We start from the raw sequence: 23,828 nt of genomic DNA, 5'->3' as shown, positions 1-23,828 counted from the left end.
TCTCCTCAGTGTGGCATGGTGGCACAGTGGTCAGCACTGCTGCTTCGCAGCACGAGGGACCAGCATTCAATTCCAGCCTCGGATGACTATCTGTGTGGAGTCTGCACATTCTCCCCGTGTCTGCGTGGGCTTCCTCTGGGTGCTCCAGTTTCCTCCCACAGTCCAAAGACGTGCGGGTTAGGTGGATCAGCCATGCTAAATTGATCCTAGTGTCAGGAATTAGCAGGATAAATATGGGGCGGTTACGGGGATAGGGCCTGGGTGGGATTGTTGTTGGTGCAGACTCGATGGGCCGAATGGCCTCCTTCTGCACTATAGGGATTCTTATGATACTTTTATGAGAAGTCTCCCCCCATCATCATAGAGTCACAGGGTGGGATTTTTTGGCCACGCTCAACCCCCAAGAGTGGAAATTCCACCCCCCCACGCCCCCCCCCGCGAGGTCAATGGGCCTTTGCATGTCCTCCCCCCTCCCCCCCCCCCCAACTCCCCCCGCCTCCCCGGCCATGACAATTGCCGTGCTGGGCAGGATAGGAAAATTCCACCCAGACAGGTAGATAAGATTTAATGCCCCTTCCATGGCGGGTTTCATGGGAAAGGGGGAGGGCATTTATCAGGTGGATGAGTGGCATGAAGTGACCCTGCCTCCTTCCTACTACTAACCCAACACTATTAAGCCCATGATGGGAAGATCTGTGGGTACAGCTCCTGCTCCACCACCAATTTGAGCCCTTAAATGGGCAATTAATGTCCACTTAGGACCCCATCGCGCCGCTGCGGGTATTCACACAGTGATGCCAGGCTTAGGACTTGGCAAGTGGGGAGGTTGAAAACAAACTCTGTTGGGTTGTTTGGAGGGTCCCAGAGGGGCGGCTACTGATTTAGAGGCACTCAGTGCCTGATCAGGATACCCTGCTGAGGGCCATCCCCTGCCGTTGTTGCCAACATCCTTCCCCTAACCAATAACCCTGCCCCAACATCACGCTCTGTTCTTGGCTTTATTGATGATCCTAGGCCCCAAGTGGGTGTATTACTGAGAGCAGCGCAATAAATGTCTGATTGACCGGCAGCTCTTGGTGGACAGGACTTCTGCCCCTGGGGTCCTTGATCCTGGGCTGTTGCCCAGTTCAATGTCTTACTGGCACTTAATTTGAGGGACCTTCCCAAAAAAAGATGAGGAAGGACTTTCACCAGCTCCCCAATCAGTAGATAAGACCACCACACCACCCCGCCTCTATTAAATACTATCTATCAAATCAGCAATGGAACAGAACGAGGTCATTCAGCTCAGCAAGTCTGTGCTAGCTCACTGCAGAGCAAACAAGTCAGACCCACTTCCCTGCCTGATCCCTGAAAGCTAACTTCCTTCAGGAGCCCATCCAAGGGATTTTCACAGTAATTTCGTAGAATCATAGACTCCTACAGTGCAGAAGGAGGCCATTTGACCCATCGAATTTGCACTGACAATAATACCGCCCAGGTCCTATCTCCATAACCTCTCGTATTTAATCCTCTAATCCCTCTAACCTATGCATCCTGGGACACTAAGGGGCAATTTAACATGACCGATCCACCTAACCTGCACATCTTTGGGCTGTGGGAAGAAACCGGAGCACCTGGAGGAAACCCAGGCAGGTATGGGGAGAATGTGCAAACTCCACACAAAGAGTGACCCAAGCCAGGAATCGAAGCTGGGTCCCTGGAGATGTGAGGCAGCAGTGTTAACCAATGTGCCACCATGCCACCCATCATATCATTGCAGTGTTAGTATAAGCCTTACTTGTGACACTAATAATTTCTCTTTGAATTCATTGATTGTTTCTGCTTTCGCCACCCTCATGGGCAATGAGTTCCATATCATTACCACCCATTGCATAGAAATGTTCTTCCTCACAACCCCCTTGAATCTCTTGCTCAAAATCTTAAATCAGTGTTCCTTAGTTCATATACCATCAGTTAATGGAAAATGTTTCCTCTTGCCTATGTACCTGTTATAATCTTGCACCTGTCTAATTAAATCTCCCCTTAATCTCCAAGGAGAATGACCACCCTAATCCTACCAGCATATCTCATTCAGAAGGACATGGAGGCTTTGGAGAGAGTACAGAAAATGTTTACCAGGATGTTGCCTGGTATGGAGCATATTAGTTATGAGGAGAGATTGAATAAACTGGAAAGACCAAAGCTGAGGGGTGATCTTATAAAAGTTTATAAAATTATGAGGGGCGTAGATAAGGTGAACAGTGGAAACATCTTCTCAGGGCGAAAATGACAGGGGGCACAAGTTCAAGATAAGGGGGGAAAGGTTTAGTGGAGATGTACGGGGAAGTTTTTTATACAGTAGGTGGTGGGGGCCTGGAATGCACTGCCAAGTGAGGTGGTTGAGGCAGATATGTTAGTGACATTTAAGACTTATCTGGATAGGCACATGAACATTTTTATGGGATGTGGGCATTGCTGGCTGGATCAGCATTTATTGCCTATCCCTAACTGCCCTCCATTTCAAAGGGAATTTGAGAGTCAACCACATTGCTTTGGGTCTGGAGTCATACCAGGTGGGGATGGCAGATTTCCTTCCCTTAAGGACATTAAAGAACAGGTGGGTTTTTCCGATAATCAACAATGGTTGTATGGTCATCATTAGACTTTTAATTCCAGATTTTTAAAAAATTCAAATATCACCATCTGCTGTGGTGGGATTTGAATCCGGGTCTCCAGAGCATTACCCCCTAGATCTCCAGTGACATTACCAGTACACCACTGCTTCCCCTATCTCTAGTATTGCTGTTGTTTGCTTTACTGATAGTTTGTAGGAACAGATAAATGCAATGTAACCTGTAATGAAACCAAATATCAATAACAACAACTTGGTATTCAAATAGCGCTTCTAATTTCATAAAATATCCCAAGTCACAAATAACAATAAGATGCTAATGGCACAGTGGACTACTACCAATACCTGAGGAATGACAGTATGCAAAAGGAATAAGAAGAGGCAAAGTTAATCTGCTGATGTTTCTATTTAAATGAATCCTTTCCAATGACAAATATTGTTGATTCAATGGAATGACCTGTTTTTGTGCTCTGCTATTTAATGTTTCTTGAAAACCCGTGGAGAACAGAATGGTCCATCTATGAAGCAAAAGGTGATTGAACATGGTCAAATGACCAAGAGTCTCCCAATTGCTTGTTACAGTTAAAGCCACTAGGTTGGGATGGTCAACTTAGTCAAATAATGTGGAGATAAGTGATCAACACTTAAAAATAAGCCTCATCCTATTTTCCTTTGGATTTGATCTCTCTAAAACAAAGACTTATATTTTCCTTTGAGATTCTGTGTGGACTTCACTTCCATTCATGAGACAGAGAGGGCCAATCTCCCACCCTATTCCTTAAGAAAAACAAAAAATCTTGACCCTAATTCACAATTAATCACGGCCTCCCCACTTCCTGCCTCCGAAACCTCCTCTAGCCTGATGTGTTAGACCATGCTCATGAGTTCTGTAACTCTGGCCTTCGTTCCAAACCCTTCTCACTTTGTTCTGCCATTGCCCATAGATCCTAAGGTAGCCTGCTCTCCCTAATCCTCGCTGTTCTGCTTTTTAGAATAACTAAATGGGATGTGAATGTGATTGGCAATTCAAGCACTTATTGTCCATCCCTAATTGCTCTTGGGAAGGTGGTGTTGAGCTACCTTCTTGAACCATTACAGTCCTTGTGGTATAGGTACCTCCATGGCGCTGTAACAGGATCGGGGGAGAGGAGAGAGGGAAGCTCCAGGACTTTGACCCGTAGAATCAAGTGAAGTTTATGGTCTAAAGGGAGGCCACTTGGCCCATCATGTCTGCACTGACCCAGTGACAATGAAGGAACGACACTTTATTTTCAAGTCAGTGTAGTGTTTTAATTGAAGTAGCGGTGTTCCCAGGCACCTGCCGTCCTTGTCATTCTATGTTTTGAAGTCATGGATTTGGGAGGTGCTGTTGATGATGCCTTGATGAGTTGCTGAAGTTATTCTTATAGAAATAGTACAGAACTGGCTTAAGGGGGTGATTGTTTTATGAAGGTTGATGGGGTTCCAATCAAGTGGGCTGATTTGTCCTGGAGTTGAGCTTTTGCAGTGTAGTTGGAGCTGCACTCACCCAGAGGCAAGTGGAGAGTATTCCATCACACTCCTGACTTGTGCCTTGTAGATGTTGGACAGGCTCTGGGAAGTCAGGAAGTGAGTTGTTTGCCGCAGAATTGCCAGCTTCCGACCTGCTCTTGTAAGCCACAGTATTTAGATGGTTAGTCCAGTTAAATTTCAACCTCTTTCCCCATTAAAATCCCTCCGTAATGCTATTGCTTTATCCCTTATCTGTGTCCTTATTTTTTTCTAAATCTCCTGCTACTATGGACCTGACCTTTCTGTTGCATCTGTGAAGTTCCTTTCAATATTTGCTACATTTAAGCTCCGTCATGGTGTGGGTGCAGGGATGGCGGTGGTCAGGGTCTTTCCAGGTCACCTGCATTCTTTCTTTAATGGATTCAGTTCGTTTCCCATCAGGCTGAAAGTCAGAAAAACCAACCCTGCCCTTACAGAATAACATCTCGGGAATTGGCACACGCAGAACAGAATCTAATTGGTTTGATAAACAAAATAACCAAATTATTGCCAGAAGCTGAAATATTTAACAGGCTGGTAGGGGGCCAGTGGAAGACTTATTACAGTGGCAAACTGTACCCTGGTTGAACATGTCACAATATTAAATACTTATTATAATTAAATTTTAATGAGATGGGAGAGAGAGAGATTACCTCTGCACCAAATTTACTTAATTTTCATGAAATTCATGAGAATTGGTGCTAGTTAATTAGAGAAGTGCCTGTGTGATGTGTGTGGGTGGTGGCGATGCAGGAAGTTTATGCACCATCAGTATTAGTGGAATGGAATGACAAATCTGTGACTGGAGTGACTGCCACATGTCATCGAAGTTGAGCATTACAACAACAGCAGTCAATACCAAAAGTGGGGATCGGCCCAGGATAAATAATTGCTGATTCCCTGTGCTAAGTGCTCATTCTGGGCTTGCAACAATTAGAATTAGCATAGAATCCCTACAGTGCAGAAGGAGGCCATTCGAGCCTGCACTGACAGCAATCCCACCCAGGCCCCATCCCCATACCTCCACGTATTTATTCTGCTAATCCCCTGATACTAGAATCGTAGAATTCATAGAATCCTACATTGCAGAAGCAGGCCATTCGGCCCATCGAGTCAGCACTGACCACAATCCCTATTCCCGTAACCCCACGTATTTACCCTGCTAATCAACCTGGCACTTGAATCGGAGAATTTATACAATCCTACAGTGCAGAAGGAGGCCCATCGAGGCAGCACTGACCACAATCCCCGCCAAGCCCTATCCCATAATCGCATGTATTTACCCTGCTAATTCCCCTGGTACAAGAATCATAGAATACCATACTGCAGAAGGAGGCCATTCAGCCCATTGAGTCTGCATCGACCACAACCCCACCAAGGCCCTTTCCCCATAACCCCATGCATTTGCCCTAGCAAGTCCCCCTGAAACTACAGGGCAATTTAGCGCATCTTTGGGCCATGGGAAGAAACCAGTGCACCCGGAGGAAACCCATGGAGACCTGGGGAGAATGTGCAAACTCCACACAGACAGTGATCCAAACTGGGAATTGAACCCAGGTCCCTGGTGCTGCGAGGCAGCAGTGCTAATTACTGTGCCATTGTGCCACCCTTAACCTAAGGGCAGGATTTTCTGGCTGTGTTCACCCCTGAGGAAAATCCTGCCTGAGGTCAATGAACTTTGCATGGTTCGATCCCCTGCCGCTGCCATGATGGGATGGGAAAATTCCTCCCCAAAGGGGCAATTTAGCATAGCCAATCAATCTAACCCACACATGTTTGGAGTGTGGGGGAAAAACAGAGCACCTGGAGGAAACCCACGCAGACATAAGGAGAATGTGCAAACTCCATACCAACTGTCACCCAAGGCCGGAATTGAACCCAGGTCTCTGGTGCTTTGAGGCAGCAATGCCAGTCACTGTGCCACTGTGACATTCATAAACATTGGAACATTGTTGTTTGCAAAGCATTTGAAGCAAGTCTGATTCTTGTCTGCTTTTGTTACCAAGTATCATCCAAATGCTCCACTCTCTCTGAGTAATCACAAGGTTTTTCCAAGTACATATGCAAGAAGATTTGGAGTATTTGGACGTGCACCCCAACAAGGTAGTCTCCAGGGAGGGCTGAAAATCCACAAATAGAGGGCTAACTGGTCAGAAATATATTTTGTCTGTAGCAATTCCTTTGTGGTGAATCTGTTCCAGCTGTGAACGCTGTTTGCTTATTAGCTTTTTGACAGGGTGGTTGGATAAGCTGCCCTATATTAAAGCCAGGGAATCGTGCTGTTAAATTAAATAAAACATGGCTCATGCAGTGCTACTAATAACACAGCCCTCTCCAAAATGAATGAACTCCCTGATTCCAGTATTGTGCAGGACCGTCGACTGCCAATTTGCAGAAATGAAGGGAGGATGTAAAATCTTTCAGCAAACAGGAATTTCCACAAACATTGCTTGTTGAATTCATGCCGGAATTTACACATCACTCTGGCACTGAAATGAAAAAATGCTGCTCTCCACTGTTAATAACATAAGCACCATTCTACTGCGTTTGTGTGATGCTGTCATGTAATTTTAATATTGCTCAGTAAGGCTCACTTCCACGCTGGGGAGAATCCTATTTCTGCATCCCACAACTGGGAGGCTTACAGTGCAGAATCTTACAGTGCCCAGGGAGATTCTTTGGCCGTTTGTGTCTGTGCTGGCTCTTTGAAAGAGTTAGTCCCATTTGGTAATTGTGTATGGTGGTACAGACCTTAGGCAGAATTTCCCTATCCCGCCCACCATGGGAATTGTAGCAGGCGGGATAGGCCCATACAAAGGTCCACCGACCTCAGGTGGGATTTTCCGGTCTTGGGGTGAGTGTGGATGGAAAACCCCACCCCTTGAGGATCACTGAAAAAAGTCAGTTTTTTTATTCATTCATAAAATAAGGGCATCGCTAGCTGGCCAGCATTTATTGCCCATCCCTAGTTGCCCTTGCACTGAGTGGCCTGCTAGGCCATTTCAGAGGCCAGTTGAGAGGCAACCACATTGCTGTGGGGCTTTGGAGTCACATGTAGGCCAGACCAGGTAAGGATGGCAGATTTCCTTCCCTAAAAGACATTAGTGAATCAGATGGGTTTTTCCGACAATGTTTTCGCGACAGGAGGATGAGAGGTGACTTAATAGAGCGTTATAAGATGATGAGGGGGATAGATAGAGTGGACAAGCAGAGACTATTTCGTCGGGTGGATGTAGCTGTTACTAGGGGCATAACTATAAGGTTCATGGTGGGAGATATAGGAGAGATGTCTGAGGTGGATTCTTTACTCAGAGTGTGGTTGGGGTGTGGAATGCACTGCCTGCTGTGATAGTGGAGTCGGACACTTTAGGGACTTTCAGGCAGTTATTAGATAGGCACATGGAACACACCAGAATGATAGGGAGTAGGATTGCTTGATCTTGGGTTTGGACATAGCTCGGCACAATATTGAAGACCAAAGGGCTGTAGTGTGCTGTACTGTTCTATGTTTCATGGTCATCAATAGATTCTCAATTCCAGAAGTTTTTTATTGAATTGAAATGCCGTGGTGAGATTTCTAACCAGAACATTGGCTGAATTTCTGGATTAATAGTCTACCAATAACTACCACTAGGCCATCACCTCCCATGTTGAAGCGTTTTATTTCACACTCATCAGGGCATTCGCAAGAATATCAGATGTAAAGGGAACAACAACTTACATTTCATGAAAGAGATTGCTGATTGATTGGCGAGCAGAGTCTGAGGGGGGAGCCACCATTTGTTACTCCCTTTAGAATTGCTATTCTTGCAGATGTCCTGATGAATGTAAGAGGAAAAAGTTCAACATGCCTTGTTTTTCAGTGATATTCAAAATTGTATATTAATTGTATGCATGTGGTGGGTATTAACCCAGGATTCTCCTGTGTTGCTTTAATAAAAAAGAACAGATTGAACCTATGGCTTTTGGGTTTGAAGGTGCAAGTTTATAATGTCTATCATTGTAAATAACTGTTGATAGGAGTGTGTAAAGATTAGTTGTAGTTCTATCCTTTACCACCTGGTATTCCAGGATAGAACACCACAAACCCTGCTCTTTCCCCATTGCCCTGCAAATCTTTCCTTTTGAAATATTCATCCAATTCTCTTTTGAAAGTTCCAATTAAATCTTCTTTCATTACCCTGACAGGCAGTAAAGTTCAGAGCATAACAACTTGCAGTGTAAAGATATCTTTCCCAATCACCCTCCAGTCAAGCATCTTAAATCAGTGCCCTAGAATCATGGAATTCCTACAGTGTTGAAGGAGGCCATTCATTCCATCGAGGCCTCCCTTACAACTATCCCCACCCAGACCCTGTCTCCATAATCCCATGCATTTACCCTGACACTAAGGGGCAATTTAGCATGGCCAATCCACCTAATGCGCGCATCTTTTGACTGTGGGAGGAAACCAGAGCACCCGAAGGAAACCCATGAAGACATGAGGGAGGATGTGCAAACTCCACAAGATGGAGGGAGGTCGGGACTGGCCCTGCAAATGGATGGCGCACCGCGATTGGGCCGTGAGGGGCTGGGGGTGGGGGTGGGGGGGGCGGTAGGCAGCACTGCAGGGGTCCTGGGCTGGCCAGTGATCGAGCTGGCCAGCAAAGAGGGAGGCTGACAGTTTGGAGAACATAAGAACATAAGAAATAGGAGCAGGAGTAGGTCAACTAGCCCTTCGAGCCTGCCCCGCCATTCAATAAGATCGTGGCTGATCTGTCGTGGCTCAGTTCCACATTCCCGCCCTCTCCCCATAACCCTTAATCCCCTCTCTTATCAAAAACCCATCAACCCGCGTCTTAAAAATATTTAGCGAGGCAGCCTCCACCACTTCAACGGGCAGAGAATTCCAGAGATTCACCGGCCTGGAACTGTCAATCTCCAGTGTGAATAGTCACCACCAAACCCACCCCCCTCACCTCCCCCACAAGCTTATAATTATATTCACGATTGTGACCTCTGCTTTGCACAATGTGGGAGACTCGAGTCTGAATTCCCACTGAATAAACAATTTCAGCACTTACAACTTTTTTTGGGAGAATTGTGGCCATGATCTCTACATTGATTGGTAGGAACCCTAACCCATCCTGAGCTGTGACCCCTGCTGCAGCATTCCCCATCAGACAGGGAGCCAAGCCTGACAACCAGGCTGGTTATCGAGCAGGGAGCCTGTTTTAAGCAATCCCATATAACCCCACGGGGCTGTTACATGCAACCCCACTGACTTACGACTCACATCCCAGGAAATATTGGGACCTACGCGCCAGCAGAGATGGATGTGTCTCTGTCCACAGTCGCAGTTTCAAAGGTCACACCCCCCTCCCCCAAAATTCACTTTGCCCACATTTAGAAACCTTTTATTGAGAAATCGTTTGTGAAATTTGCATTGATGGTAAAATCATCCAACTCTGCCTCAGAATGTAAACAGTAAGTCATGGACAGCACTGCAAAATTTCAATTATTGTACTCAATTTCCCAAAAAGGGGGTAGATACACCATGGCAAATGACAAGCAGCACCGAGCAGTGTCCTGGATGGACATGAAGGGCTCAAGAGAAAAAGGGTCTGGACGGAGATTGGGGAATTTGATGAGGATGGAGAGTGGGGGTAGATGGAAAAGGTGGAGAATGGGGGAGAATGAGTGGATGGAGAATGGGAGAGGGGGAGGGGATGGAGAGTGGGGGGAGGGGGGATGGACAATGGGAAGGGGACTGGATGGGGAGAGGGTAGATGGAGAATTGGGGAGGTGGCTGGATGGAGAATGGGGAGGGGGTGAAGATGGAGAATCGGGACGGCACTGGATTGGGGAGGGGTCTAGATGAAGAATGGGGGCGAGGCTTTGATGGAGAATGGAGCTCTGGCTCTGATTGTGAACTGGGATAGGGCTGGCTTTGGATGGAAATCATGGGCAGAATATTCAGGAAGAAAATACTGAGGCATGTGGACCTGAACTGGAAGTGACAGATCAATGGCTGCTATGGGCTGTATTCTATTCCAAACATCTATATTCCTCGATGAGAGTAAGATTTACCAAATAAAAATTAAAAACAGGAATGATTCAGTATTTGAAAGGCTTTTTCCTCTTTACTCATTGTTACACTGCAGAATAATGAGCCTGATTGAAAATCAACTGTTTGAAATAAGAAAATGATGTGAAAGGTATTTATCAGAATTAGGGTTAACAGCGATCTATCTTCTTCCACACTTAGCAATTAGGACCCCATAAAAATATAACCATTTGACCTCGAACTCCATCTCAAAATTGCAGCTGTTAAACGGAGAGAATTATGTATCTGTGTTCAGCAACTAACTGAACAGAACTGTTTCTGTGTCTCCGGGCTGATAATTCTCTGCCCAATTACCCTACAGTGACCTTATTCTCTAAGTGGAGTCAGTCAGATTATTTGAGTTTATTTTGTGGATGCAGTGTTTAAAATGAAATAAACTGAATTCCTAGTTAATAGCTGAAAGGGTGGCATGACAAGATTTCATGCTTTAAGATTTATACAGTAACAAACAGGCTGAAAGCACCATTGACTAAACATTATTTCTGGAGGCAACTCCTACTTTAAACTATGGAACAAAACTTTAACTTTTAACAAAACTGAGAAGAAAACCCCCATCACAGGTATACTTCATATTGAATAGTGATGCAATTCCTTGGACCAAGTCCAAAGTGATTCTTAGTTCCTGAGGGTTTATTACCAATCCTTTCCTTTCCTTGCCTGGTAACGTTCAAGCCAGAACTGTCATTCACAGTGAGGGCTTTTCTGGAGATTCTTCCACTGACACAAGCTAGGCTAATCTTCCAGCCTTGTTTCGAATCTTTACAAATTTGGTCTGCTTAATCCAAATGTGCGCCGCCCACCCGTATTCCTGTAAGGTGACCCCATAGCAAGTTTCGATCTCTAGCTGCTCTAACTCTCGAAGATCTTGGCAGGCTGCTTGTGTCTGCGTTTCATGTTTAACTCATCAACCCTTTCCCTCTCAGCCCATCTCCATGATAACATGAATCAGATGGGCCCTCTATCTAGGCAGAAATGCTGATTAGCCATCTTTGAGGCTTCAACTGCCTTTTGCGGATGTGAAGGAAAAACAGGTGCCAGAGTGTGGTGACTAGGAGATTTTCACGGTAACTTCATTGCAGTGTTAAAGTAAACTTACTTGTGACATTAATAAATAAATTTTAACTTCTTATTTTGATAGCAAAAGTTTAAATCATAATTGTTTACGTGACTTAAACAGAACTATCAAATGGGAAGATAAGTGGTAGATTGAAGTTTACCCTGAAAAGTTTGAGGTGATACATTTTGGAAGGAGTAATTTGACAAGAAAGTGCTCAATGAATGCAGAACACTAGGAAGTTCTGTGGAACAAAGGGACCTTGGCACTGCAATGAAGTTACTGTGAAAATCCCTAGTCGCCTCGAGAGGTCACCGGCACTGGGTGAATTGAAATTTTCCAGACTGGAAGCTTGAGTTTTGAGGAATATGGATCTGAAGCAAGTAAATGGCCCATATTATTTCATTTTGAGACAGTAATATCAGTGAAGTATAGATGACTGGCATACTTATTCAAGGTTAATTTAGATTTTAATTGTCCCCCCCTTAGGCTTTTCATCCCAACTGCAGGTGCGGTTGTCATTTTCGGCTTTTAATTCTGGATATTTTATTTACTCAATTAGACACAAGTGGTGGGGAGGATAGGATGATGAAGTGCAGCGATCTAATGGTTTGAATTAGCTGCTAGGCTGATGCATGTCAAGGGGTTAGTTAATTCTCTTTCACCGAAAGCAACTGTTGCATGGCCAAATCTCACACCTGTGCCTTGTTCATTAGTAAGTCATTTTAGAAGCCTCAGGATGTTTGATCGCTTTGTGATAGAACTGCTGCCGTCAGGTCAAAGGAATTATTTACCGCCATTGCTCTCTGTCCATATAGTCCAACTCGTTGGAAACTTTAAGTCCTCCACATCCTGCCTTATGCTCAGTCTGGCTTATCTCCCATTTTTGCCCTAGCTGATCTACAATGGCCATTCTCTCCCCCTCAAATTTATTAAAATCAACATCATAATTTTCAAATTTCTCCAAGATTTGATCCCCCCACTTTTACCGTTTTACCTCCTTCAAAGCGAATGGGATGCTGGCCTTCATAGCGAGGGGGATTGAATATAAAAGTAGGGAGGTCTTGCTGCAGCTGTATAGGGCATTGGTGAGGCCGCAGCTGGAGTACTGTGTGCAGTTTTGGGCGCCGCACCTGCGCAAGGATATTTTGGCCCTGGAGGGAGTGCAGAGGAGGTTTACTAGGCTGATACCGGAGTTGAGGGGATTGAGCTATGAGGAGAGGCTGAATAAACTAGGCTTGTACTCGTTAGAGTTTAGAAGAATGAGGGGAGATCTCATTGAGACGTATAAGATGATGAATGGGATGGATAGGATAGAGGTGGAGAGACTCTTCCCGCTCAAAAAAGACAGTAGGACTAGGGGGCACAGCCTCAAGATAAAGGGGAGGCGGTTTAGAACGGAGTTGAGGAGGAACTTCTTCACTCAAAGGGTGGTGAATCTCTGGAATTCTCTGCCCGTTGAAGTGGTGGAGGCTGCCTCGCTAAATATTTTTAAGAAGCGGGTTGATGGGTTCTTGATAAGAGAGGGGATTAAGGGTTATGGGGAGAGGGCCGGAAAGTGGAACTGAGCCACTTCAGATCAGCCATGATCTTATTGAATGGCGGGGTAGGCTCGAAGGGCTAGATGGCCTACTCCTGCTCCTATTTCTTATGTTCTTATTATGTTCTTATGTTCAATCTTTTGTGCCTGCCTGCACCTTCAGTTCTCCAACTGTGGCCATTGTATCCCTTCACCCTATCATTTTAGAAATCATTCGTGAGACATGGGCTTCACTGGCAAGATCAGCATTTATTGCCCATCCTGAGGGTTGACCAAATGGGTGACACGATGGCACAGTGGTTAGCACTGCTTCCTCACAGCACCCGGGACCCGGGTCCAAGTCCAGGTCACTGTGTGTGCAGAGTCTGCACATTCTCCCTGTGTCTGCGTGGGTTTCTCTCCGGATGTTCCGGTTTCCTCCACATGTGTTGATTAAATGCACTGGCCATGCTAAACTCTCCCTCAATGTCCCCAAACAGGCTTTGGAGTGCGACGACTAGGGAATCCTTACACTGACTTCATTGCAGTGTTAATGTGACACTAATAAATAAACTTTAAACTTCTAAATTCATTCATGGGGATGCGGGCTTCACTCTCAGGGTCAGCATTTATTGCCCATCCCTAGTGTTGACAACTGCACCGTTGTTGGGAGCAGCTGATTGCATGTACCCTGCTGCTGGTACTCACAGCCAAACTGCCTCCAGCTTTAAGCACCATGCAATCATCTAATATTTCAACAGAGCTTTTGGCCACCTCACCCCACCATGGATCAGCATTTTCTCCGTCTCATTTTTTTCCCACTGATAAGTGTTCTGGAGCATCATTCTTTCCCATGTTGGAGCTAGTAGATGAAGGCATGTTACTGTGAGAATTACTTTCTGGAAGACGTCACATTTGGCAGATGGAGTATATGTATTTAGTACTTGCCTTGTTACTGAATGCTCCCCTGTGGATGGCAGTACATTTCGGTGCTTGTATTACTCTTGAATAATAAACAGTCTGTGAGGAAGCCTACATTTTAGCTGTTGTTCCAATTGAGGGTATTGCATCTGTCGAGGTCTCTTAGTAATTGGAATGAGCTATACAGTACATGTAAATCTATAGTTTGCAGAACTCTATATTACAGCTGCTTCTTCATCAGTCAGTTTCTTTCAGAATAATTACTTCCATTTGACACTAGCATTGCTTGAGAGAACAAATGTTCTGAAGTGAGATTAGATTGGTCCATAATATTAAGGCAAAATACTGGAATCTGAAACAAAAACAGAAAATGCTGGAAAATTGCAGCAGGCCTGACAGCATGTGGGGAGAGAGAATAGAAGCAATGTTTCGAGTCTGGGTGACCCTTCATCAGAGCTGCTGAGATTTTTCAGTGTTTTTCTATTCCTGGTCCTTAATGTTAATGTCTTGCCAATCGCATTGGTTATAGTTGAGACAAACAGATGATAGTTATTAATTGTCTTTGAGCATGTATAACTAGGGCATAGGTGGGACACTGGGTTGAGTGCAAGGAACGCTGTGAGACAGAACAAGTCAATAAATTCTCTCATTAAAGATAAATTCCAAGTCTTGGATTCAACTTCGTCAACTGGCCTGGATCTGATTAACACTTAACTTGCAGTCGTTTTCAGATTATAAACAGATATAATTGTAAACTCTACTGAATTTTTGATGTTTACAATATTCAGGCAGTCCCCGAAGTGACGTTGACAATGTATAAAATACGAGAACCAGCTACAATTTAGTAAGGGCACAGTAACGTGAGTCACGACACCAGGTTAAAGTCCAACAGGTTTACTTGGAATCACGAGCTTTTGGATCACTGCTCCTTCATCATCTCCCATTCACCGAATGAAGAAGCAGCTTTCCAAAAGCTCGTGATCCCAAATAAACCTGTTGGGCTTTAACCTGGTGTTGTGAGACTTCTTATTGTGCCCATCCCAATATCAGCATCTCCACCTTACTTTAGGAAGGGTTTTGAATCTTTTCAGAGGATGCAAAGGAGATTTGCTAGAAAGATGGTACTATTGGGTCTTCAGTTTGAAATAATCACACTTTGAGACTCAAAGTGCTGGAGCTTCATGAAATTTATTTCTTACATCTCTCAGTGGAGCTGGTGGATTGATATATTATTGACAGACAGGGATCTGACTGCAGTGCACCATCAGATCTGGCACTTGATCTATATTTGCATAGCAATTAGTCCCTAACTCTTTGCAAATACTATAACAATATATCGGATACAAGGGATGAGGGATTTCAGTTATTTGGAGAGATTAGAGAGGACGCAATTATTCTCCTTAGAGAAGAGAAAGGTTAAGAGATTTTATGAAGGCACTTAATATCATAAATGGTTTTGATAGAATAGACAGGGAAAAGCTGCTTCCAGTGTGGCATAAGGAGAAGTAAGCTGAGGATGCAGAGTTAAGACGATTAGCAAAATAATCAGTGGCGACCTACGGAAACTTTTATATAACAAGATGTTATAATCTAAAGGCGGTGAAAGCAAATTCAGTCGTAGCAGTCAATAGAAAATTGATTGAAAATGAGTGGCACGGTGGCACAGCATTTAGCACTGCTGCCTCACTGTGCCAGGGATCTGGGTTCAATTCCAGCCTCAGGTCACTGTCTGTGTGGAGGTTGCGTATTGTCTGCGTGGGTTTCCTCCGGGTGTTCCGGTTTCCTCCCACAGTCCAAAGATGTACGGGCTAGGTGGATTGGCCATGCTAAATTGCCCCTTAGTGTTGAAGGGATTAGCAGAGTAAATACGAGGTGTTACGGGGATAGGGTCTGGCTGGGATTGTTGCTGGTGTAGGTTCAGTGGGCCAAATGGCTTCCTTCCGCACTGTTGGAATTCTATGATTCAAAGAAAATTGAAAGGGGTAAAATTTATAGGGCTATGAGACAAGAGTAAGGGAATGGGATTCAGTGGGTTGCTCCACCAAAGCAGAATGGGCCAAATGGCCTCCTCCTGTTCTGTATCATTTCATGATACGAAGGCTCTTAATTTCTGAGGCATTCAGAGCTCGACAGCCAATCCAGTCCTAGCTTCTGACCTTGAATTCCAGTCACTCCTTTACTGCTTGACGCTCCGACACCAGCTGAGCTCTGCAGTGGGTTACTGAGCCTCATGTCGAGGGCTGTCAATGGTAAAGATGCCACACCCACTTTTTATAATAATGGCTGGTGGGAGGCAGGTAGGTTTAAAGGTTCAACCACTTTGGAAAGTGAGGGAGAAGGTATGCTTGTGAGGTAAGTGGATAGGATGGGGATTGATGGGACGGGGGAGAGGCGTACAACACATGGGAAGGCTATCGTTGGGTGGTCGGGTGTTGGGTGGTGTGGAGACCAGGAGGTTATTGGGTAGAGTTAATTGGTTGAGGGGCAGAGGTGCGGGGGGGCAGTTGAATGATCAGTCTCCAGTGGCCATGGTAAGGGTAGGTCAATGGGGATCAAGTGATCAGTGGGTGGATCAAGTAGTCAGGGAGTGGTTAATGGAGGGTCGGAGGTTGGGTGTTCAATGGGGTCTCTAGTGATCAGCGGAGGGGTTGGTTGGTGGAGGTACTCAGGTGGAGAGTGTGAGGTGGACGTTGGGGAGGGTAGTCGGAGGTTCCTGTGTGGGCGTGGGTCATGGGTAGGGGGAGTTCCATTGGTGAAATGGCAGTTAGTTGTGGGGAATAGTGGGGGATTCGTGGTGGTGGGGTTTAGTCAGGAGGTACTACAGGAGTGGGATTTGGGGTAGTGTAGTCGGAGAGTCCCATGGGCAGTTGTGAGGAGGTGGGGAAAATCCTATGGGCTGTGGGGACAGGGGTGCGGCCAGTACTGTAGTTACCCAGGCAGAAGTTAAAAGTGGTTTTCTGGGTACTATTACTCTTAGACTTTCGAAAGAATCTGAAATTTACGATTTATATTATACTTCTGGATGGCTTCCATCAGAGGCAATTGGCCACTGGAAGTTTGAACTTCCTGAGTAATTGCCATGCAATCCTTATTCAGGGCCTCCAGCGTGGGGAGGGGGTCCCCAGCACATCTTTTGGACACCACCTAGGAAAGACATTCCTGAACTCGGGAGTTACGGGCCTGTGATTCTAAACTGTTTATGTTTTACTGGAGACAACTCCACTCATTGCTAGGTATATTCAGACGAAGATCCTTCAGGCAAGTTGAACTTATCCTTCCAGTGTTCCAACCCAAACACAACCACATCATCTGTCCTGAATGAATAAGGAGGGAATTTCAATGCCTCGACAGAATGATAGATTTCAGAGGGTTGTGAATCTTTGGAACTCCCTTCCTCAGAGATAGGTGGAGGCAGAAGTCATTGAATATTTTGAAGTCAGAGAGAGGTAGGTCGATTCTTGACTAACAACGAAGTCAAAGATCCTGGAGGGTAGGTGGAATGTGGAGTTGAGGCCACGATTAGATCAGCCATGATCTTACTGAATGGCGGAACAGGCTTGAGGGGTCAAATGGCTCAGTCTCTCTCCTAATTCAGTGGCACAGTGGTTAGCACTGCTGCCCCACAGCGCCAGGGACCTGGTTTCGATTCCTGCTTGTATCACTGTCTGTGTGGAGTTTGCATGTTCTCCCCGTGTCTGCGTGGGTTTCCTCTGGGCACTCCGGTTTCCCTCCACAGTTCAAAGATGTGCGGGTTAGATGGATTGTCCATGCTAAATTCTCCCTTACTGTCAGGGGACTAACTACGGTAAATGCATGGGGCTTTGTGGATAGGACCTGGGTGGGATTGTGGTTGGTACAGTCCTTCTGCACTGTATGATTCCATAACTCATACGTTTATGTGTAAATTTGTCCAGCAGCCCTGCTGATGCCGTATTCACTTAGTGTTCAGTTGGAGTGGCAGCCCACACTTCAGTCTTGATATGCCGTTCCAATCATTAAGATTGCCATAAATTCAAATCAGTTTGTCACTTTGTTGACACATCTTGCTGCTGCTGAGCACTAATTCTGGGCAATAATTGGATGCATGATGGTGTGCTTTATGACAGCTTAATGAGTCCCTGAAAAAAATACCTTTGAAGCTGCTATCTGTTGTGAGGAAAGGTGTACGTTACATCTGTGTGGACCCTGGGAAAGATGGTCTGAACTGACAATTTGGGTAATCCAGGGAATTTAATCATTTCACTCTCCATCATTTACAAAGTTCAGAGAGGCACTTTTTCCTGCTTCGGATTGTAACATTTCAAGATTTATGTTTTTACTTTATCACATTCGTTATAGAAAAGGAAGTGAGGTGGTGGCGGATGTAAAGGTGAACACTATTTTGCCCAGCTAATTACAAAACGATGAAATGGTCAAGGGTAGCTTCGCTTACAGACAAAACAGATACAAAGACATTGTCGTAGAGTTAATGGGGTTCTGGCCTTTCAAGGCATTGCTTGGACTGAAATTGCAGTTTCAAAGGGTGGAGTTTTCCAGTCCTGCCCGCCGCGAGGGCACAACAGTGGCACACTGGTTAGCACTACTGCCTCGCATTGCCGGGGACGTGGGTTCGATTCCCGGCTTGGGTCACTGTCTGTGTGGAGTTGGCACATTCTCCCTGTGTCTGCGTGGGTTTCCTCCGGGTGCTCCGATTTCCACCCACAGTCCAAAGATGTGCGGGTTAGGTTGATTGGCCATGCTAAAATTGCCCCTTAGAGTCCTGAGATGGGTAGGTTAGAGGGATTAGAGGGTGAATATGTGGGGAATAGGGGTGGGTCATGGGTGGGATTGTGTTCCTCGATGGGCAAATGGCCTCTTTCTGCATTGTAGGGTTTCTGTGATCCTATGAAATGTAACTGGGGCAGCACGGTGGCACAGTGATTAGCACTGTTGCCTCTCAGCGCCAGGGGCCTAGGTTCAATTCCAGCAGTGGGTCACTGTCTGTGTGGAGTCTGCACGTTCTCCCTGTGTCTGCGTGGGTTTCCTCCGGGTGTTTCGGTTTCCTTCCACACTCCAAAGGTGTGCAAGTTAGGTGGTTTGGCTGTGCTAAATTGCTGCTTAGTATCCCAAGATATACATATATACGGGGATTAGCGGGGTAAAATACATGTGGCTATGGGGGATAGGGCCAGGGTAAGAGTCAGGATAGACTCAAAGGGGAGAATGGCCTCCTTCTGTACTGTTGGGATTCTATGTAACTGAGATAACATGACACTATTTCCTATCGAGTAGAGTGAATCATGAAATCTTTTTCAATATGGTGCTAAATGTTTTTCATGACCTTTGTGAACAATTTATTTATGTGTCAATTTGTAGCGTTCTTCCCTCTGAGTCATAGAATCATAGAATCGTACAGTGCAGAAGAAGTCCTTCATCAGTCTGCACCAACACATTAGAGACACCTGAACTCCCACCTAATCCTATCTGCCAGCACTTGGCCCAAAGCCCTGAATGTTATGATGTGCCGTGTGCTCACCCAGATACTTTTTAAAGGATGTGAGGCAACCCATATCATCATCCTCCCAGGCAGCACATTCCAGACTGTCACCACCTGCTGGGTTAGATAATTCTGGGTTCAAATAGGACTTGAGAATGGAAATCAAGGCTAAAACTCCGGTATAGTATGGAGGGAGTGCAGCACTGCCAGAAGAACGAGCTTTCAGATGAGACATGAAACCAAATCCTGCCCTCTCAGGAGGATGTAAAAGGTCCTATGGAGGTATTGTGAGGTAAAGCAAGGAAGTTCTCTGTGGTGTTTCGCCCAATATTTATCCCTCAGTCACCACCTAAAACCAGGTTACCCGGTCATTAGCAAATTGCTGTTTATGGGACCTTGCTGGTGCAAATTGATGGTTGTGTTTATGAGATTACAACAGTGGCTGCACTTAAAGAAAAAGCACTTAATTGGCTGTAAAGTGCTTTGGGATGCCCGGAGTTCATGAAAGGCACTAAATAATTGCAAGCTTCAACAGCCCGCCAACTCTGACAGTACAAAGTCACACAGAAAAAGAATGGCCAATTGGCGATAAGCCACAGGGCTGCAGGTGTTGTTGGACCTATGCTAAGTTTAGCTTTTTGGAGAGGGGATGGAGAAAGCTAGAACAAAAACAAGACTAATCCAGCTGCTTTATACTGAGCGTGAATAATTCGAGCAGTTTGCAGTCAGCGGAAAATCTGTTAAATTGTGAGAAAGTTGATGTTTCATACTGATATTGTTCACCTCAAAGGTTCCAATAATTTGAACCAATGCTGCTTGTGGGACCCTAGCGCTTAATTTTCCAGGAGCGCCGAACTCGAGATACTTGCTGATGATTGTTTGGATAATTCCTTTCGGTCACACTAAAGAGGCACCAATTATATTTATTACCATCTATTAGGCTCACAAGTAGGCTTACATTAACACTGCAGTGAAGTTACTGTGAAAATCCCCTATAATAATGAATAAACTTGGCATACCCAAACAGTGTAGTGACAAGGGGATTTTCACAGTAATTTCACTGCAGTGTTAATGTAAGCCTGTTTGTAACACTAATAAATAAAATTTAAACTTTAAAGAAACCCTGCTGTCTACTATGACCAGAACATGAAGGCAAAACACAGCAAGTGCTGGAAATCTGAAATGGAAACAGAAAATGCCGGAAATACTCAGCAGGTCAAGCAGAGAGAAAGAAGAGTTGACATTTCAGGTCGATTACCTTGCCCTGGAACTGGAAAAAGTTAGAGATGTAACAGGTTTTAAGCAAATATGGAACCATAGAAGTGGGGAGAAGGCACAGTACAAAAGGAAAAATGCTGGAAGGCAGGAGAGGTTACAAATATATGATTTTAGTTGCCAAGGCTCCAGAATTCCTTCTCCAGACTTCTCCCTCTCTCTATCTCTTTCTCCTCCTTTAAGAAGTTCTTTGAAGCCTGCAGGGACGCAGTTTAGAAACCAATACTTAAAGCCTGATATATGTAGTCTTGGACTTGGAATGGACTTGGACAAGTGAGGAGAGGGCAACCAGGATGACACAGCAATATCCCATAAACAGCAGTTTGATAAGGACTGTGTAATCTGCTTTTAGGGGTGACTGAGGAATAAATATTGGGCAGGGCACCAGAGGACACCTCCTTTACTCCACTTCACAGAACCTCTGTAGGATCTTCCACAGCCAACTGAAAGAGCAGCCTTGGTATAATGTCTGCTCCAAAAGATGGCTCACCCAGCAGTGCAGCACTCCCTCAACACTACATTGGAGTATCAACCTTGATTTTCACTATCAAGTCCTATTTGAATCCAGAACTATCGGGCCTGAGTAGTGTTTGAGATAATTGAATAATGAAAATATGGAATATAACTTATTATTTAAGATAATTGAATGATTTGACATGGTGGAAAGAAAGAAAGAGTTTCCCCTTGTTTTGGGGTGAACTCAGGAAGCATCCATCCACTCAGCCTCTGTGGCAATCTGTTCCCCCCACCAACCCTAACCCTAAGCCTAACTCTAACTTTAACCCTAACTCTAACCCTAACACTTAATCCTTAATCCTAACCCTAATCCTAAACTGAACCCTAATTTAACCACCCCCCACCCAACCCACCATCAGTTTAGGTCATTTGAAAGTTTCAAAATGCGATTAATAATTTTTTATTTGGAAAGGGTATCAAGGGATATGAACCCCAGCTGGCCTGACAAACTTACAATAGGGACCAACGATGGCATGATCAAGTGAAAGTTTTTAAGTTTATTTATCAGTCACAAGTAGGCTTACATTAATACTGCAATGAAGTTACTGTGAAAACCCCCTAGTTGCTACCCTCTGGCACCCATTTGGGTACACTGAGGGAGAATTTGGGATGGCCAATTCACCTAACCAGCACATCTTTCAGACTTTGGGAGGAGCCTGGAGGAAACCCCATGCAGACAAGGGGAAGAACATGCAGAGGAAGCTATCTAAGCTGGGAATCAAACCCGGGTCCCTGGTGCTGTGAGGCAGCAGTGTTAACCACTGTGCCACCATGTTGCCATTGCAAGTTCGAATGGCAGAATGGTCTAAATCTGTCCCCATGTTCCTGCCCTAAGTCAGGATCCTGACTCGAATTGTTGACTCTATTCTCTCTCCATAGATACTGTCAGGCCTGCTGAGATTGTCCACCATTTTCTGTTTTTGTTTCTGATTCCAGCATCTGCAATAATTTGCCTTTATAAACACTAACACTAGTAACCAGCTATAAAGCCCAGAAACAATACATTAAACATGAATTAACAGGAACATTTGCAGTCAGTTCTAAACTGGAAATTAAATGGTATATACATATATATGCACGAATTAGGAGAAACATAGGTCATTTGACATCTCAAGTTTGTGCCACCATGGCTGAGCTGATTGTGGTCTGAACTCCACATTCCACTAATCCCTGATAACCTATAATTCTCTTAGTCGAGAATCTATCTATCTTTGCCTTAAAAATATTCGCTGAACTTCCCTTCACTGCCCTCCAGGGAAGAGAATGCCAAAGATTCAAGACCTTATGAGAGATTAAATTTTTTTCAACCAAGGCAGATCTTAGGAATCAGCTTTGCAGAGCGCTCAGCCTGTTCCTCATCAATCTCAGTGGCAAAAAGCCCTTTGAAACTCTGTCTTCCTCATGAAGAATCCTAGCCTCGTCTTCGAGGACTTAACCTCACCCCCCCAGCTGATTGCAGCATGCAACCAACTCGAGTTGCATGGGTATGATCCCCAACAAAAGTGGAGCACGCTTACCAAACCTTCTCAACTCTGCTTATAGATTTGCCCGTGTTACCTTTTAGTTACAGTGGAAGCTAGTCACATAAAGTAGAAATGGTCAAGGATTTCATGATTTTAGGTGTCCAGATCACCAACAACCTATCCTGATCCCCTCATGGTGACACTATAAGAAAGCCCACCAACGCCTCTACTTTCTCAGAAGACTAAGAACATTTGGCATGTCCGTACAACTCTCACTAACATTTACAGATGCACCATAGGAAGCATTCTTTCTGGTTGTATCACAGCTTGGTATGGCTCCTGCTCTGCCCAAGACAGCAAGAAACTACAAAAGGTTGTGAATGAATCGCAATCCATCACTCAAACCAGCCTCCCATTCATTGACTCTGTCCACACTTCCCACTGCCTTGGCAAAGCAGCCAGCATAATCAAGGACCCCACACATCCCAGAGATTCTCTCTTCCACCTTCTTATGATGGGAAAAAGATATAAAAGTCTGAGGTCATGTACCAACCGATTCAAGAACAGCTTCTTCCCTGCTGCCATCAGACTTTTGAATGGACCTACCTCATATTAATTTGATCTTTCTCTACACCCTAGCTATGGCTGTAACACTACATTCTGCACTCTCTCCTTTTCTTCTTTATGAATGGTATGCTTTGTCTGCATACAAGAAACAATACTTCCCACTGTAATACTAATACATGTGATAATAATAAATCAAATCAAAGAAAATCAAATCAAATCAAGTCAAAAGTAGCAGCAACTATGGCTAGGATTTCCTCTCCCATTATTTTGGGGTGGGTTTGGTGACAGAATGGAAAATCTAGTGAGAGGCCCGAATCATGCTTCACACTGATATAAAAGCGTGGCGTGGTTGTCCACTGCGTCGCCAGTGACGTAACAGGAATATCATCTCCAAGCGTTAACATCTCATTATCAGGCCTCAACACCTGAATGAACCCCACTTCCCCTTCCCATAAGAAAGTCCACTCACATCGGTGTGGCAGCAGACTGGTCTCTCAGGACATGCAACCGGCAAGCAGACTCCCAGAGGAACTCAGCTGAGTGTATTGCTCAGGTTGCAGAGGGTCATGACTGGCTACTGTCTCTGTTTGCTTCAGTTTATACAAAGACTTAATTTTGAGATATTTCTGCCGATGCACAATTACATTTGAATGCTGGACTGTAGGGATTAACTAACTCTGCTAAGCTCAACGATTATATCTGGCTTGACTACAAGTAGAATCACAAGGCATGATGGGTTAGCTAAAGATTGACTGCATTCCTGAAGGGTACACATTGCAGGCAAACA

The sequence above is a fragment of the Carcharhinus amblyrhynchos genome, chromosome 18, assembly GCF_965287045.1.
Source record: "Carcharhinus amblyrhynchos chromosome 18, sCarAmb.v2.hapA, whole genome shotgun sequence".
Taxonomy (NCBI): domain Eukaryota; kingdom Metazoa; phylum Chordata; class Chondrichthyes; order Carcharhiniformes; family Carcharhinidae; genus Carcharhinus; species Carcharhinus amblyrhynchos.
Note: the sequence above shows the minus strand (reverse complement) of the source record.